At 40.2% G+C, this 15,310-nt stretch overlaps 1 protein-coding gene across 5 annotated transcripts in view; it reads left to right on the top strand.

Annotated features, from left to right (window-relative positions):
• Positions 1-15,310, top strand: part of eva1ba (eva-1 homolog Ba (C. elegans)) — a 34,122-nt gene that overhangs the window by 6,739 nt on the left and 12,073 nt on the right. For 2 of the 5 annotated variants that reach the window (XM_062992159.1, XM_062992158.1), the window contains exon 1: positions 3,566-3,803. The exons of 1 other annotated variant lie outside the window; for it this stretch is intronic. The gene's annotated coding sequence lies outside the window, so the exon portion shown is untranslated. Of the gene's footprint in view, positions 1-3,565; positions 3,804-6,982; positions 7,032-15,310 lie in introns of those variants that run through there. 2 more of the 5 variants (XM_062992161.1, XM_062992160.1) reach the window with 2 other exon arrangements.

The following is a 15,310-nucleotide window of genomic DNA, read 5'->3' as shown; positions in this document are numbered from 1 at the left end:
GTATGAGTGGATCAGACACAGCAGCGCTGCTGGAGTTTTTAAATACCGTGTCCAGTCACTGTCCACTCTATTAAACACACCTAATTATCTGGTTCACCTTGTAGATGTAAAGTCAGAGACGATCTCTCATCTGTTGCTGTTGTTTGAGTTGGTCATCTTCTAGACCTTCATCAGTGGTCAGAGGACACTGCCCAAAGGGCGCTGTTGGCTGGATATATTTGGTTGGCGGACTATTCTCAGTCCAGCAGTGTTAATGGCTAATCAATGTATGTTGTGTTTTGATTGTAAAAATTATTTTATTGCATTTCATTTTAACATGCATAGTAATTATCGTAGATAAGAATTGTATAATCCTCACCAACGTCTATCAACAATCAAATAATCTCAGGTCACAAATAAATTATGTTATTTTCCTTCAAAGATGTAAACCTTACTACTTTCACATTCATAAAAAGAAGTGTATTCGCACAAGATAGTTAATCATCAAGAAGTTGGACTAGCTCTATAAAAGCAGTCTGGTGTTCTGGAACAGTCAATTGTGTGTCTGCAACATGCCAGGGAGAATAGACATCAGCCATTCCCTCAGAAAAGCAATTGATTTTGCTCATCTAAAGGAGTGGCAATTTCAGAACATTTAGTCTGGAGTCAATTAGAAACTATTGAATGCTCAAAGAGCTGATTCCAAATATTACTGAACTTATCTCACCAGGTAAATGAATGTTTGTTTACTCTTTTAAAACACTGTCTACATTTTAAATCTGTTGTGTCGTTGTTGTTGTTACCTGAGGTTATTGTTTGTTTAGAGAAGTTGGTTGCCACACAAACTGTCCCTGATAGATAAAAACATAGAAATTAAAAGATGGAACACTGGGCCCAGGTGGCGCAGCGGGATAATCAGGTAGCGCACCAGCGCTGAGATTCTAAACTTCTGAGTTCGAACCTCAGCTCTGTTACTGGTCGGCTGGGTGTCCTCTAGTGGGCATAATTGGCAATGCTTGCAGAAGACAAAATTGGGTAGGTAAAAGACCGGACTAATGTGAGTGGGGTCTTCGACATTGTGTGAGGACCTTGGTTTAGTAGCCCAAGCCGCCTGTAGAGGAAGTGGAGGAGCACGGAGATCAGAGTGTGGCTCTCTGCAGCCGAATACTGGCCTCATGCACCGAATTCACAGAATGTGTGGGCAAATAAGAAGGGGTCTGTGTACTGCACATGTGTCAGATGGTGCGTGAGACAGGCGAATATACCCTCCTCGGACACAACTGGAGTCTCCAGCAGCGGAAGACGAACTGACTAGGCTAAATTTGGAGAAAAGGGAAAAAAATGCATAAACAAAATAGCAAAAAAAAAAAAAGATGGAACACTTACTTTTTCCAATGATTGTAAATGCTTATACTGTATATTGTCATGGTTAGCTCAAATCCAGAATCCGTTGTACCAAGGTTGACATTAGATCCTTTGTTGACATACTTGCTTTTTTCTAAAGCCCGGGCCTCACCGAGCCTTAAGTGGAGTCCCATTGCATTTAATTTAGTTATTGATGGAATGGCAAAACCAGTAGGCTATAAGAATTTAGAAGGTTTCTTTTGCTTTCATATAGATCTTTTTTAAACTACACATACCCTATGTTGGGTCTTTGAGAATGGATGCATATTTGCCCACCACAAAAATGCAAAGGTCAACAGACGGCGACTATGAAAAATTTTGAAAAGCAGATCAAGGTGAAAAAGCTCCCACTACCAGTTCACCAGAAGTAAACCCACAACACCAACCAAAATAAATACCAAGACATCTACCTTTATTACATTTCCAATGAGCAAGAACACAATGCCACGTGTCATTCTCGCTGAAAGTATGAGAATAATATTAGAACCCATGTCAAGGCGAGATAAAAAGGTTGAGAATCACTGTATATCATGCCAAAAAGCAAGAGTTTTACAAATATCGGTTTACACATAGATAAGAAATCCCCAGTTTATTTATTTATATTCAGTTATTTATACAACTTGGTATTGTAGACAGTGACTTAATACACTAATCAGCCATAACATTATAACCACCTCCTTGTTTCTACACTCACTGTTCATTTTATCAGCTCCACTTACCATATAGAAGCACTTTGAAGTTCTACAATTGTTGACTGTAGGCCATCTATTTATCTACATACCTTTTAAACCTGTTTTCACCCTGTTCTTCAATGGTCAGGACCAGCACAGAATGACCACAGAGCAGGTATTATTTAGGTGGTGGATTATTCTCAGCACTGCAGTGACACTGACATGGTGGTGTGTTAGTGTGTGTTGTGCCGGTATTAGTGGATCAGACACAGCAGCGCTGCTGGAGTTTTGAAATACCGTCCACTCTGTCAGACACTCCTACCTAGTTGGTCCACCCTGTAGATGTAAAGTCAGAGACGATCGCTCATCTATTGCTGCTGTTTGAGTTGGTCATCTTCTAGACCTTCATCAGTGGTCACAGGACGCTGCCCACAGGGTGCTGTTGGCTGAATATATTTTTAGTTGGTGGACTATTCTCAATCCAGCAGTGACAGTGAGGTGTTTAAAAACTCCAACAGCGCTTCTGTCTTATTCACTCATACCAGCACAACACACACTAACACACCACCACCATGTCAGTGTCACTGCAGTGCTGAGAATGACCCACCACCCAAATAATACCATACTGTAGTGGTCCTGGGAGAGTCCTGACCATTGAAGAACAGCATGAAAGGGGGCTAACAAAGCATGCAGAGAAACAGATGGATTACAGTCAGTAATTGTAGAACTACAAAGTGCTTCTATATGGTAAGTGGAGCTGATAAAATGGACAGTGATTGTAGAAACACGGAGGTGGTTTTAATGTTATGGCTGATCGTGTATATGATGACAAATAATGTAAACACACTGTTTTGTACTGTGCAGTGGAAAAGTGGTAATAACAAACGAATCAGTAATAACTTTGGAGAGCAATTCAATGCCCTTAAATTGGATGCAATTAAAGAACCTGATATTTCTCTGCTTAAATTACAGGGCTCTAAGAAATTAGCTCAGAGTGATAAGTAGGACTTGCTCACACATGCATGCTGCTCACTGCAGGGTAGAACTACACAGGGCTCTCAGGAGGACAATAACCGATCTGCACTAAATCAGTTTTAGTACTTTAATGTGGTCAGTTTCAATTCTACATTTGAATCCAGAATGAAAGTATTTTACTTCATTATGATTGATTGCTGGTTCCATAGACGTCATTGTTGCCTGAAACAAAAATCATTACAGCCTTTACTGAAAACAAAGAAAGCTTGTTTTTAATATTTTTATTTTTAGACTACATATGTAACTATACACACCCGTTTCAGTCAATGCTTCAGTTATTCGCCTGCACCGTCACGTTTTCCTCAATATGGAAAATCTTAGTTAATTGCTCTCGGGCTGACTTCTCTGTTTCCCTAACAACACAGAAAGCCTCCCCTTTGCTGTTTTCCTTCCCCCTGTTCCCAAACCCTGCCCATTTTAGGCTGTTCCTTCTTTTTTCAGTCTGCTGCTTGCTGTTTCACTGAGAGGGCTTTGTGACAACTCTTCCTGCTGGTTGTAAGGCATGGTTTGGAAGCAGAGAACTCTGTAGTATCGTAGCTGCTAGAGAAAGCCACTGCCTCTGGGCTTTAGGAAGATTTGCACAGTGTTTAAGTGATCATGGATTATGTTTTCCTTCAGGAGTGTATTTAACAGGCATGGATGGTTGCAATTTGTAGAACATCCCTACTGTTTGAAAACTTTTTGAGCAGTTTTTCATTGATCATCTCTTACATGGTAAGTGAAACTTTAACACTAGCTTTTGGGCTTTACAGAAGTATAAATAAGTAATTGTATGACATGCTTTGTTCAACTATTGTGCATGTATTCAAATATAGTTAAGACAATCATGCTGTTTGCTGCTTTGGTTGGAAGAACATCATAATTTGATTAAGTCATTTAATATCTGTCCATTAATATTAATGATGTAAATTTACATGTATGTAATTACAAGGAGACTGCATCTTTCCTTACCATTGTTCTTTCTTATATTAATATACAGAACACAGAATGTTTAAACCAGTTGTGAACAGTGAGGCTGTAAACTCTTATAGAAGTCAGTTTCATCATTGCCCCTACATGAACCAGCATGTGAACTTCTGAACAGTATTTCAGTATTTTAGATCATGTATGTTTTTCTTGATAAAAACAAATCTTAGAGACCTGCTGTTTTATTCAAGTTTCAGTTTCATTTAGTTTATTGTGTTGATTGTTTTTGATTTGTTAGTTAGATGGTATTTTTAGAGATACATTTTAGTTTCTTATAGCATTTACATTTACAAAATTTTAGCAGATGCTTTTATCCAAAGCGACTTACAGTTATGACCAAATACCATGCAAGCAATTGTGGGTTAAGGGCCCAACAGTAGCAACGCTACAAGGCGATAGTGGGAATTGAAGTCTGCTAGTCCAGTACCTTAACTGCTGAGCTACCACTGCTATTGCTACCAATATTAATAAAAAATATATATTTTTAATATTAATTTTCTGTTTTATTTATGCATTTTCTCCCAATTTATCATAGTCAATTTGTCTTCCGCTGCTGGGGGATCCCTGATTGCAGTCGAGGTGGGTATATTGCAGCTCACGCCTCCTCTGACTCGTGCGCAGCCCTTAGTGGAACCCTTTTCCACCCATGCATTCTGCACAGGCGCCTCTCTATCTGCCAATCAGGGTCCTTACACAGCGTTTGAAGACCCCACTCACATAGTCCGGTCATTCCACCCTAGCAGAAACGTGTCTGCTGCAGGCACTGCCAATTATACCCACTAGATGGCACCCAGCCGACTGGGTTTCGAACTGAGGACTTCAAAATCTCGGCGCTGGTGTGCTAGCGGAATATCCCGCTGCGCCACCTGGGCGCCCCAAAGATGTTTTTTGAGATGATAAATGTTTCTTTAGAAAAAATCTAAATACTGACTATCATTGTATGTGTGCAAGTGGAAAATCCTCCTCTTTCACACTTGATTATTTTTTGTTTTAGTTGAATGTGGAGTCAGTAGTGCACACGTTCCTCCAGCCACAATGATACACCTAAAACTTGTCTTATTTCTTTTATTAATTTAGTTTAGTTTTTGGACATCATGTTCTCATTTTTAATGTTTGCTTGCCCTGGGGTCTTTAGATCCCAAAGCTCTAAATTTAAATGAGTTGGCACAATGCTACAATCATTAGTAATATAAATTTTTGAACATGTATCCCCTATTCAAAAGCACATGATTTTTGACATTACATTATCAAAATCAGTTGTATGTCATAAAGAAAAAACAATTAAAACCCTTCATCTGCTTTTTGTTTTGGTATAAGTGACTGAGAAGTGGCATGATTTTGGAGATCACCTTTAACCTGACCCCCATTTCATTCTCCCCTGTCATTTACTCAGACAGCATATCTGTCTTTGGTGCTAGTGGTTAACACTCTCTGCAGATTTAGGTTCTCCATACGTCAATCCTTCTTCTTTAATGGTCTGAGAATTCTTTACAGCGGCACCAGCCTTGCTGATAAACTCACACATGTATACACACTGTGAGTAACTGCACAGTCTTTCACAATTATAAAGTCTGTCTGTAAACTATCAGTCCGTAGTACAAGATTTCTTAATGACACAAAAAGTATAAAATGGCAACTTAGATCAATATTAATGGATTTGTAAAAATCTAAAATAATGTCCATCTTTGCATCTGGTGGTGTCTGAAACCAGGGCCGGAGTGGGCCCCTTTTTCAGCCCGGGAGTTGTATGCCTAAACCCGGCCCACTTTTCCATGGAGGAGAAATTTTAATAAATGAAACAGCAGCTAGCTCTTACAATGCCTTTTTATTGGGTATATAACAGAAAACACTTAACTTAAACATGTTCAATTCAAATTTAAATCAGATAAAGATTTAAAAGGTAAAAAAAAATGTGATAAAGATGAAAACGTATTTACATTTGTACCGGAGCAAAATTTGAAATACAAATAATTTGAAATTAATATTGCATGTCTGTCTTCCCAGCAGAGAGGTGCTCTATTGTTAGGTTTACACTAAACTCTTAAGTAGCTTCACTACACGTATATTTAGTGGCTACCTACAGCATCAGAAGCCTCCTAAGCAGTGGTTTCTGTAACTTTATTAATAATGGTGTCATTGTCTATAGACATGAGACATCGCTTATCTGCTGCTCTATAATGAAAAACATTTCATTATAGGTTAGCCTCTTTTGCTGAATAACATAACATGAACATAACATAACATGGTGTAAAATTGATAGTGATTTAGACTAATTGTCTCCATTTGTTAAAATAAATTAGGCTATCGTGCTGACATCTGTCTGAACAATTTAACATATATCATGTACTGTATATTCTCCACATTATATTTTACATTACAAATAACTATCTTAGTTTAAATAAATCTGTTAGACTATCATCTACCTGTCCCTTCAGTAGTCATGGATCATCAGTACAGTAGCGTCGGAACAAAAACATTCCATTAATGAGTTAGGCTATTTGATATATTACACTTCAAATTATGTTTCTTATTTTCAGCTTGAAACTGGATATTTGTGATTAATGGTGTGTATTGGGTTCTACAAAATAAACTACACTAAGTTGACATTGCAAAAGTCCATATCTCTCTTTACCGGCTGCATGGGGTCTGTCCTCTGGAAAACAAGTCTGTTAATTTGGCACATTTGGCAGCATCTTCTTCCAACCCGAGACTCGAGATTGACATGAGCCGGCCCATCGGGAATCCTCCCGAATCTCCCGATTAGCCACTCCGGGCTTGTCTGAAACTGAGAATTTTTAAGATGTCAAACATTTGTTCCTTTTCTGCATTATTCAGTTGTGTGATTTTCAGTTTCTAGAAATGATCTCAAAGTACCAAATTCAGCCATTTTTTTTTAATATTGTGTTTATGCATTTTCTCCCATTCAGCGTAGTCAATCTGTCCTCCGCTGCCTGGGGATCCCTGATTGCAGTCGAGGTGGGTATATTGCTGCTCACGCCTCCTCCGACCTCACACAGCCCGTAGCGGAACCCTTTTCCACCCATGCATTCTGCACAGGCACCTCTCTATCTGCTAATCAGGGTCCTTACACAGCGTCTGAAGACCCCACTCACATAGTCCGGTCAGCCTGCCCTAGCAGAAATGTGTCTGCTGCAGGCACTGCCAATTATGCCCACTAGATGGCGCCCAGCCGACCAGTGGCAACACCGAGTTTCAAACAGAGGAGCTCAGAATCCCCTCGTTGGTGTGCTAGCGGAATATCCTGCTGCGCCACCTGGGTGCCATTCAGCCACTTTTACTAATTCAGCTACAATTACTAAGAAACTGTAGGGTGGCACGGTGGCTCGGTGTGTAGCACTGTTACCTCACAGCAAGAAGGTCCTGGTTTCGTTTCCCAGGTGGAACAGTCTGGGTCCTTTCTGTGTGGTTTTTCATGTTCTCCCCGGGTGCTCTGGTTTCCTCCTAAAGTCGAAATGCAGTCAGGTTAATTGGAGTTACTAAAGTCCTCATGAGTATATGTACGTATGTGTGTGTTTGCCCTGTAATGAACTGGCGACCTATCTAGGGTGTTTTCTTCCTGAACTGGACCCAACGTGACCCTGAATAGGATAAAGTTGTGGTAAAACATCTAATGAATGAATGTACAGGTGTGGTAATAATTTAATATAATAATTTGCTGCACAATTTGCATGGTTTGGCAAGAAGAAAATGACTAGAATATAATCACATAAACATGCACAGGGGCTGTGAAAGTATAGGTAGCCAACTATTAAGTGTGCACATTTGTCTGTGGACAGGAAAGAGGTATTGACACACTCTGCCCCATAGGGAAAAGCACAGAACATGTTTTATATCATACAGTTATATGAAAGTTTGCATTATAGATCCAGTATGTTATTGTGGTTTTACAGATTCATGCTCTATCTGTGGAATTTAAGATGAGGGAACACCTAGACTTTTCCCTGGTATCCACTTTACTTGTGTGTAGAAAACCTTTTCTAAGTAACCATAACACTGAGTTATGCCTATTTTTTTATTATTATTATATATAAACAAGTATTATTATTATTATTATTATTATGAGTGTGATGCACTGGCACCCTGTCCAGGGTTTCGGCGCAGATTACGATAAAGCCCAATATGAATGAATCTAGGTGAAATTAAAAGTCTAAACTGTTCTAGTCATATTTGGAAAACACAGCTCCACAGCAGACCAAGATTTTAGTAGTATATTGTGTCATGATTGTTGACATAATATCGTGATCCCCAGAGAAAAAGGGGGTTAATACACATCTAATAAATTTGGAAAGAAGTGGAGAAGGTATTACAGTTGGACATGAATGATTGGGTTCAGATGGTATGCGATAGGGTTACTTCTTGGAATGAACACACAAAAGCTCTGGTGCTTATGTCTCCCTATGGTCCACACCTGGACCATACTGACCCCTCAATCTCAAAGTTCAGCATTTATCTGACCAATCACTCTCCAGTGCTACAAACAAATATTCTGATTACCACTACTAGTGTAAATAAACTGCCAACAGGACACTAGAGTGCTTACAGGCGCTCTATTTTGAAGAGTTTGTTGAGATAGTTTACCAAATCAGGATAGCTGTACCACAGATGGGTGGTACAGTGGTGCATTGTTGGTGTCTCACATCTCCATAACTTATGTTTGATACTAAATTCTGAATAAAGTTGCCATGTTCTCCCAGTATCTGCATTGGTTTTCTTTTTGGTTTACTGGTTTACTTTCACATCTCTAATTAGTAGTTTGACAAGAAGGCTTAGAAAACCAGGCCATTTATTTTAAAGTTGTCCCTTCCCTTGTGGCTATAACAGCCTCCACTTATCTGAGAAGGCTTTCCTTAATTTTTGCTTATTTAGTCAAAACTCATTAAAGAGCTTAAGCACTGATGTTTGGTGTGAAGGCCTGGCTCAGAACCAATGTTCCAGTTTATCCCGTGGGTGTCCAGTGGTGTTGAGATAAGAGCTCTGTGCAGTACTGAAATTTCTCCACCAACTCCTATCTTAATGGACCTTAATGGACCCCACTTTGCCTACTGGGTCACAATCCTGATGGAACAGAAAGGGGGCTTCCCAAACTGTTGATGCATACAATGTTTTGGTGATGGATTTTATAAACCTGTTACACACTAGGTTAAAACACATAAACTCAACATTTAAGAGGGCATTTAATGTATGTTTGGGCCAACAGTGTATTCTAACTGATCTTTCATGCAAGCATTAATGCACATTGTAGCCTATGGCACAGAATTAACACTGTACAACTCCAGCAAACAAGGTTCGATCCTGGTCTCATGTTACTGTCTATATGCAAATTGAAATGTTCTCTTCATGTCTGGCTTTCTTCTGGGTTTTTTCCCAATTTATGTGGACTTTATGTTACTTAAATTCCACCCTACTTATGTTTAAAAGAATAAAGTGAATGAGTGATTGATTGCCTTCCAATGAGCTGGCATCTAGTCCAGAGTAAATTTTTGCCCTGCACAAGGTGCCTGGAACCAGTACGACTCAGTCGCAGATGAAGTGGTTCTGAAAATGAATCACTATTGCTGTATTTTAGCATTTTTGAGGTAGTAAACCATGTGTGTGGTGGTGTACTGGTGCAGCATGTAGAGACGCTGGCTTGCCACTCAGCTATAATTACTGTGTTTGTGGAGATAGGCATGTGACTTTTCTGTCTGTGTGAGTGCTCCCAAAACTCTTATTTTTCTTCTGGGTATTTAGGACATGCCAGTATGCGAACAGGCTAAATTGCCCTGAGGTTAAATAAGCAAGTGTGTGATGCCCTTAGATGAACTGGCCCTCATTTCTTGGTGTATTTTCGCACAGTGTTTTCAGGTCGGATTCGAGACACACTAGAACCCCAACCAGAATAAAGAGCTAAGTGAAAAACGATTGAGTGAAATCATCTTCTTTATAGAACATATGCTTATGACTTTGTTCTAAGGGTAAACTTAAATCTGTTTATAGTAGCTACATGCAAGGACAATATTGTAATGAAACTGAATACACATATAGGAACAGAATAGTGTTGTGCATTAGTATTAGTAACTGTTCACACAGCTGGCATGCAGCCTCAGGATCAGCTCCATCTTATGTGAAGGGGTCAAAGAGCTGATGGCAACCACATGGCTGACTTGGTTCCAAGTTAAATACCACCCATACAAAGGAGCCACTGGCAGAGTGTAAACCATGGGAAACAGTACAAACCCTGATACTCATGCTTCTAAGTCTGGAGTAGCTGGGAGGAAAGACCCCTCTAGGAAAAAAAGCTTTCTGTAATGCCCTTACCAGATCCAGGGTGTAAGAGAACTCAAATAAAAATCATTAGGCAAATACTTTTAAGGTGGGCCTCCCCTGAATGTTTTTGCAGGGATAATAGTTTGTCAATGTGTTGCAGTAATGGGTCCTAGTTTATCAGGTACAAAATACCCTTAGCACCTATGTTATTTAAGGAAATAGCTTGGACTTTCATTATGTTACAAGGGTTCTAACCTTGCTCAATGGTCAGGTGATCATGACTTGCTTGTGTAAAGTCAACAAAACATGCTGAGAAACATTTTGCATTGAATGAACTTTAAATGGTTTGGGGGGGTGGGCAAATAATAAAATCACAGGTCACAGGCAAAGAATAAACATGAGATTGTTTACCACACAGGTTTTGAATTGAGTTTAGATCCAAGAGCTGAGATGGCCATTGATTTTAAATTCAGTAAAAGACCTTTGTGTTAATTTGGACATATGTTTTGCATCACTGTCCCGATCCAATGATCCAATAACAATCTATTTTTAGGTTGCTGGCAGATTTTGTCTTATACTCATCTTGTTACTCATCTTTACCAGGCATTTGAATAATTGTGTATATAGCATACTAATGTATCTGTAGTTATGAATGGATTAACTGTAATGACAAATCTTACAAATCATTCAACAAATGGTTAATAAAAGAAATTAATCAAGAACTTAATAACTACAGTATATTAACTATTTCAGAATGCTTAATGAAAGGTATCTTTTCAGTTAAGCTGTTATCAGTATTGTATATACAGGGGATTGTAAATGGATAACATTAATGAACCTAAAACTAAACCTTGTGGGACACCATATTGCACTCATATGCTCCTAGAAATATCAACCATATTGACAACAATCTTTCTAATAATATCCGCAACATCTGTCTTTAATAATCATGTTTTCCAAACCTTTCTTGAACATATTTCATGTTTTGGGGGGTGAATGTATATGAACATGAAAAGGAAAGCCAAATCTATGATGCAACTTCAGGTCCAATACCTCAAGTGCCGCAGTCATTGGACAAAGAATTATTATAACATTTTTTTTTTGAATTTTCCATTTTTCCCACTTTTCCCCCCAATTTTCTCCCCTAATCTAGTTGTGTCCAATTACCCTAATTATGTCCACTTTACTGATTCGACCCTTCACCGATGACTGAGGACGCCTCTAAAATGACATACGCCCCCCCCCCCCCCCCCCCCCCCGGCACGTAAAGTCAGTACAGACTGCATTTTACACCTGCACGAGTCCAGTTCATACACAGACGGGCACTGTGTACGGAGGGCCACACCCCCATCAGCATTATTCTTCAGCCCTGTGCAGGCGCCATCAGTCGGCCAGCAGGGACCGCAGTTGCACAAGTTATGAGGACCCATGGTCCGACTTTTTTTTTTATTTACCCCATGAACAACAGCCAGTCGTTGTTCATGCAGCCGCCCAGCCCAGTCAGAAAGGCATCGATACAATGTATTTAAAAACCCCAACTCTGGTGTGCTAGCGTACTTCTTACCGCTGCGCCACCTGAGCGGCCTGGACAAAGAATTATTAACACTTTTAGCCTTTCTTGACCTCCTGTATGTATCAATAAAAACTACGCATATTTTATTTTTCTATTTTAGTTCCAATTACACTTTCAAACTTCTAAGTAAACTTCAATCGTTCACAGTTATATTTTGTAATAGTTGCTTAGTAAAAAGGTCGTGTGGTTTCTAAATGATTTTACTTATGTGTAGAGAATCATCTGTTGTCCGGTTTTCCAATAGAAAGGTTTTTTACAGTCAGCTCTAACCTGACTTTTACGGCAATAATCCGTTGAAAAGATATACATAGCCTCGTTCCCATGGACTTGTTAAGCAAAACCAGACTCTAGGAGGTCTCATGGTCTATGAAGTAGCAAATAAAATGCAACCATTTACATTGTTTCTGCATTTAGAATATATAGTGTAGACCTGGGCCCTGCATTGTGCCTTATAAAATCCGGGTACGCAGGAGAAGACAGTGGAAGGAAATTCTATTGTGGTTCTCTAATTGTAGGAAGAAACAGAAACATCACCTGATATGTCAGTTCTAGGACTTCCCCTGCTACACACAAAAACCAAACATCCCAGCATCCAAAATAGACACTGGCCTTTCCCCAGCCTTATTCCTTGTTTTCCCTGGCAGGGATTTGAATAGTAACAGTGCTCTGGTCTTAGTAAATGGACAAATTAATACAGTTGAAATGTTTGTTTATACATGCTGTTATGTGGGGTATAAAATTCAAATCATACCACATAGCAACATGAGTCCTGCAGACCTGGGTTCGAACCTTGTCTTTGGTCTGTTTGTGCAGAGTTTTGATCTATCCACCCCACCTAAATATGCAAAAGGTAGAGTGACTGCTCCTAAATTCCCTTAGGTGTGAGTGAGTATGTGTGAGAGTATGTTTTACCCTGTGAATGACTGATGCCCTGCCTTGTGCTCGGCAGCAGACCAGACAGATGAATGAAAATAAATGACTGTAAATTCAATGTAAATCTACACCAGTGTTTTAGATCATGAAACGAATATGCTGTGCTTTATGCTTGTTGTTGGTCTCTGAGGTTTTTAATGTCACTGATCAGAACATTAGTATTTGCTTGGATTAAATGAAAATAAAGCCATATCCCGCTAAATGCATGACAAATGCCTGAGTTATGCAGTTAAAGGTTGAGCAGCAGGGGGCTTGGTAATAATTTCCTTCCCATGGGAAAAACAAAACACAAACAAACCATCAGTGCAGGTTAATGAGTATTTAGATACTCATTAAACAAGGCTCTGGCTCCCATTATCTTTAATGTACCAATGTCTGAGCACCAACCTGGATTGGGCTAGATCCTAGTTTAGGTTTACAGGCTATACAATAATGAAGAGAGTTATTAATGTTGTCTAAACAATAGCTGGCTAAAAGGTCATAGAAGTATGTGATTTCAGTAAATGATCATAAACTCAATATGACTATACTTGATTTTTGGGAGAAATAAACACAAAGAACTACAGCTTTACAATGGTTAAATATATCTTCTGTGCCTTGGAGGGGCGGCACGGTGGCTATGTGGGTAGCACTGTCGCCTCACAGCAAGAAGGTCCTGGGTTCAATCCCCAGGTGGGGCAGACTGGGTCCTTTCTGTGTGGAGTTTGCATGTTCTCCCCGTGTCTGCGTGGGTTTACTCCAGGTGCTCCGGTTTCCTCCCACAGTCCAAAGATATTCAAGTGAGGTAAATTGGAGATACAAAAATTGTCCATGACTGTGTTCGATACAACCTTGTGTGAACTGATGAACCTTATGTAAAGAGTAACTACCGTTTCTGTCATGAATGTAACCAAAGTGTAAAACATGACGTTAACATCCTAATAAACAAACAAACTGTGCTTTGGAAAAGTTTTAGCTTTTTTGGCCGCTCAGGTGGCGCAGCGGTAAAACTCAGCCATACAGCTGGGCTGGGTGGCTACACGAACAATGATTGACCTGTTGTTCATACAGGGTGCGAAGCCAGATAGGGATCTCATAACTGATGCAATTACGACCTCTTTTGGCTGAATGATTGCGTCTGCACAGAGTTTAGGATTAATGTGTTGATCAGGGTGTGGCTCTCCGTACATAAAGCTGATCCGCATATATACGCACCTCATGCAGGTGAAAAGATGCAGTCACTACTGCACACGTGTCGGAGGGGGCATGTCTCGCTTTTCTCAAGTGGAGGTCAGCATTGGTAGAGAGGAAGCGTAATGCAATCAGGTAATTGGATATGACTAGATTGGAAGAAAAATTTGAAAAAATGCAAACAAAAGAAAAGAAAAAAAGTTTAGCTCTTTTAACTAAACAATTTTATATATTTCAAACAAAGCAAAAAGGATTTTTACCAGTTGTTCTGTGTAACATAGTGCTTTTAAAGGTCAAATCAAGTTCACAAAGCCCTTCTTTTCTTAAATAAGAAAATGGTAAAAATTAAAAAGCGCTAGCTTTGATGTCATTGAACAAGCTAGCTTTCATGTCAATGTGGTTAAAAAATGAAGTAATTTCATGTCCCTATGTAGGCTATACTGATAGCCTTTAAGTAGTTGTGATCACAATACCATCAAGCATCTGTGATGAGACCTTAAAACTGCTTTACATCACAGTTACTAATTTGCTTGGCAACAAAATTGTTAATACCATTGTGCAAACTTAAGACTTAGTAGAAGTTCTTTAATGTTTAGCAAGTAAATAAGTTTGTGTGACAAAACGGGTGGGATCTGAATACTTTTTCAAGATACTCTATGAGACTCTATGGTGGGTGTTATGTTACATAGAGGTACTGTATGTACAAATATATTGTAGCATCGCCACTGGGGGGCCGGCACGGGCTTTACCCAGAAAGCCTTGCGGCCGTGGTATCCAGGCTTACCGTAGCCGTGTAGCCCAGTGTTGGGGATGTGGTGGCTGCGGTAAGGGCTGGATAGGCAGCTCTATGTTTGTCTGTTTGTTGTGTGAATGTCTATGTGTATGAATGAATGTCTTAAAATAACCGTCTGGTGGCCCCTACGCCCCTCCCTCTGTACTTGCAGGCGCCACATTGGTGTCAGAAGTGGGATTGTGGTGTTTGGGTGGCTCTGGTGGTTCGGTGGGCCAATATGCCCGATCTGTCCGAGTGCACTGGCCCCGGGGTTGCTGCAGGGGCATGGTAGGCCAGGTGCAGCGGGTGGGTGGAAACGGCGGCTCGGCAGTGTAATGGGGTGCGATCCGGACATGGAGCCACCCAGTGAACGCTGGTGAGTAGGTCACTGGGACGGTTGACCTTTGGGGAGGGGGCTGTGTAGCGCCGCCACTGGGGGGCCGGCACGGGCTTTACCCAGAAAGCCTTGCGGCCGTGGTATCCAGGCTTACCGTAGCCGTGTAGCCTAGTGTTGGGGATGGGGTGGCTGCGGTAAGGGCT

Source organism: Trichomycterus rosablanca, chromosome 3, assembly GCF_030014385.1.
Source record: "Trichomycterus rosablanca isolate fTriRos1 chromosome 3, fTriRos1.hap1, whole genome shotgun sequence".
NCBI classification, from domain to species: Eukaryota; Metazoa; Chordata; class Actinopteri; order Siluriformes; family Trichomycteridae; genus Trichomycterus; species Trichomycterus rosablanca.
This window is presented reverse-complemented; position numbering and strand designations above follow the sequence as displayed.